We start from the raw sequence: 4,336 nt of genomic DNA on the forward strand, positions 1-4,336 counted from the left end.
CCTTATATAGGTTTATAAAATCATGAGGGGTATAGATAAGGTGAATAGCCAAGGTCTTTTCCCCAGCGTAGGAGAATCCAAAACTAGAGGATACGGGTTTACAGTGAGAGGGGAAAGATTTAAAAGGGACCTGAGGGGCAATTTTTGCATGCAGAGGCTGGTGTGTATATGGAATGAGCTGCAAGGGGGTGGTAGAGTCTGGTACAATTAAAACATATAAAAGACATCTGGTACATGAATAGGAAAAGTTTAGAGAGACATGAGTCCAACACAGGCAAATGGGAGTTGTTCAATTTGGGAAGTCTAGTTGACATAGGTGAGTTGTGCCGTATGACTCTATGAAGGTGATCTTTTGAAACAGAAACTTAAATTTAGGTTAACTTTAAATTTTGATGCCAGTTTTATTTCTATGTTCCCTTGATATTTGTGAGTTTGGGCAACTAACGTTTGGGAATTACTTTGAGTAACAATGTGAGGAAAATGAGTGAATGATTGAATGAGGAAAGGCCTAATCTTGGTCCAGTGAATATTTTTGCACATAGTCAGGGTTTAAACACTCCTCCAATTCAGTTTTATTTCTAATAATATTTTTGTATTCAATATTAAATCCAGTATTCAGAAGCACAAGTATAACTTAACTGTTTTCAACAGTTGTATTACTGCTTGAGTTCCTTTTGAAAAGTCCTTATGAATCACCCTTTGTAACATAGCAGACTACTAGTCACTTATGGCTCTCTTTGAATTGAATTTGCTGATACTTTTAGCATTTTGATTTGAATGGAAGTGATTAGAATCTTTTCGTGGTCCAATACAAGAATATTAAGCAAATGGATAAATGCTTTTGAAAAAATTACATCTGATGCTAAATTCAATACTCCCAATGGAAATCTGAACTCAAGCCTGGGTCAGAGATGAGTTTCATTCTCTGTAGCACCAAGTCTCCTTGGATGCCTCAGTAGCCTGATTGTTGAATTTACCTTATAATTTAACCTTGTATTATTCTAGCACTATGATACAGAGATTAGTTCAATAAGTGCTATGTATATGAAATTATTATGAATCATGTCTTGAACGAATGATGAATGGTACTTGAATAGTTGGTTAGCTTATATTTTGTGATATGCACAAACTATTGATAACCTCTCACTTTGAAAAGATAATTGCATTTAATGGTTTTGTTTTATTGACTACTGTTCAAGTATCTTAAGAAAAGGATGCGATTTAGCCTGTGAGGTATTGATTTTTCACTTTCATTTATGCACATGGCTTCACATTCAAAGATGCTTAAGGTTTGTGTTGACTAAGTTATTCCTGTACACATACTGTACTAACCCAGAGATGTATCATTGCCCAAAACTGATGTTGCTGGTGTAATGTGGGTACACTGTATTAAAGGGCTCTTTACAAGTGTTTATTCTCGGCATGACTTTCATCTCAGCTACAGTATTAAGACCAAGCACAATTTTGTTGGTGCATATTCCAACACCAAGCACTTGGGGCAGTCCCCATAGTGCACATACCTAAGAAGGACATCCTATGGTGAACAAAGTTAAAAATCACACAACACCAGCTTATAGTCTAACAGGTTTATTTGGAAGCACTGTTCCTTCATCAGGTGGTTGTGAAGCAGAACCATAAGACACAGAATTTATAGCAAAAGATTACAGTGTCAAGCAACTGAAATAATATATTGAACAAACCTAGATTGTTGTTAAGTCTTTCATCTTTTAGAATGGGTTGCAGGCTTCAGTTCATTAATATGTAAACCCCAGAATTTTTTTAAGTCACATTATCAAGACAACTTAAAAAGCTTGTTAATTTTTTAAAAAAAGGTGCCATCTCAGCTCAAGACAATACATTAAAAGTGAACTGTTAAAATTAGTCTGTATTCCAATCTTGAGTCAGACTGGTTCTATTTCCAAAGTGGAATTTAGAAAATATTACATGTATTGATTGTCTGCATTAACTGCCTGCAGGTTGTGCATTTTTTGAGCAAAATAGAATGTATCTGCAAATATGATTCTGCAAATGACCGAGGCATGATATATTGGCAAGACCAAGCAAACACTACGACAAAGGATGGATGTGGCTCAGCAGTCACCAGACAGGGGTGTTCCCTCCCAGTCAGGAAAACTTTCAGCGGTGCGGGACATTCGGCCTCAGATCTTCGGATGACCATCCTCCAAGGCGGACTTCGGGACAGGCAACAGCACAGAGTGGCTGATAGCCAAGTTTGGTACCCATGGGGATGGCGTCAAACAGGACCTTGGGTTCATGTCACACTACAGATTACCCTGCACACACACTCTCTCTCTCTAACATACACACACACTTACATACTCACACGGACTCTCTTTCATACACACGCAAGTTTTATACTCACTCATACACGCCCCACGCTCACACCCACTCATGGGCTTATACATCGTCACACTCATAAACACATTTTACCAATCTTGCACACATGCAAAGACAGACTTTCTCATGTGCACTCACACTCACCCGTGCACACTCACACATATAAGTCTATGGGGTGAATTTGTATTTGTAGAATTATATTTGCAGATACATTCTATTTTGCTCAAAAAATGCAAAACTTGCAGACAGTCAATTTGACTATAACCTGGTGTGGGGTGATTTTTAACTTTGTCCACCCCAGTTCAACACTGGCTTCTCCACATCATCCAGTGGTGAATCCTAGAGTGCAGCGGGTGAATATGAAGGGAATAGTGTCACACAGGCCAACTGATGATTACACCCCTAAGATCTCCAATTTGTACCATATGGCTCTGGGCTACTAACTCATGTCTCACTCTGCAAACAACAGGCAAGGTAGTGAGGACAGGTAATAACACCAGTTACAGTTTTAGTGGTTGGATTGTACTGTTTTAGAGTAATATACATGCCCTCGTTAACAGCAAGCTTGTGGAGGGAGGGAGAGGTTGGTGTGAGGCAGGCTGCACTGGTGGAGGGAGATAGGGTTTCTAAATGTTTGGAGTGAGTTCAAGTGCCAGAAGCTATTGTGTAAACGATGAGTTGTGGTGCATTGAGCACCCCAAGAGGTTGGCAAAGTGTTGGATAAGTGATGTCATGGGAGGATTTATTATCGGCCTTGACCACCTGTGAAGGCCAAAAGTTAATTGGTTTCTGGGGAACATTTTTATATCGCTCTTTTTCAAAACTGTACATTTCCAATTAGAAGTGCAAGACCGTGATATATCCAAACTACTGGATTGCCTCCAACAAATGGTTAACAGGCACAATACTATTAACTCTTCTGGTGTTAATACTGCACCACCTGCTGGCCAGGAAATTTTCTTGCTAGTCTTCAGGCTTTTTCCTCAGTTCCATATTCACCAGCTTCTACTTTGAACGAAGTATTGTGACCTTGTAACTTTCTCACCATCAGTTGTATCTTCACCATGAGCTTTACCAACTCACCAATGTATGGCTAGCTCATTCATTGCCATTTGTTCAAAAAGCTAACTTCTAAGAAGAGTTAGAGAAATGACAGCATTTGATTAAGATTTTTTTATTATTTTTTTGATTACTTTACAGTGTGGAAACAGGCCCTTCAGCCCAACAAGTCCACACCGACCTGCCGAAGCGCAACCCACCCATACCCCTACATTTACCCCTTACCTAACACTACAGACAATTTAGCATGGCCAATTCACCTGACCTGCACATCTTTGGACTGTGGGAGGAAACCCACGCAGACACGGGGAGAATGTGCAAACTCCACACAGTCAGTCACCTGAGGCGGGAATTGAACCCGGGTCTCTGGCGCTGTGAGGCAGCAGTGCTAACCACTGTGTCACCGCTAAGCTGCACGTGTTAGTAACACAGTTGACCAATGCAGGTAATGAATAATTCAGCTGTGTACTTTTATTGATACAAACCATGCTGATTCCGTTCTGAAGAAGGGTCTCTTGCTTTCTTTCCACAGATGCTGCCAGGTGTGTTGAGCATCTCCAGCAACTTCTTTTTTTATTTCTGATTTGTATTGGCAACTTTGACTCATAGAATCATAGAGTCATAGAGATGTATAGCATGGAAACAGACCCTTCGGTCCAACACGTCCATGCTGACCAGATATCCCAACCCAACCTAGTCCCACCTGCCAGCAACCGGCCCATATCCCTCCAAACCCTTCCTATTCATATACCCATCCAAATGTCTCTTAAGTGTTGCAATTGTACCAGCCTCCACCACATCCTCTGGCAGCTCATTCCATCCATGTACCACCCTCTGCATGAAAATGTTGCCCTTAGGTCTCTTTTATATCTTTCCCCTCTCACCCTAAACCTATGCCCTCTAGTTCTGGACTCCCCGA

The sequence above is a fragment of the Chiloscyllium plagiosum genome, chromosome 1 (genome assembly GCF_004010195.1).
Source record: "Chiloscyllium plagiosum isolate BGI_BamShark_2017 chromosome 1, ASM401019v2, whole genome shotgun sequence".
In the NCBI taxonomy this organism is placed as follows: Eukaryota; Metazoa; Chordata; class Chondrichthyes; order Orectolobiformes; family Hemiscylliidae; genus Chiloscyllium; species Chiloscyllium plagiosum.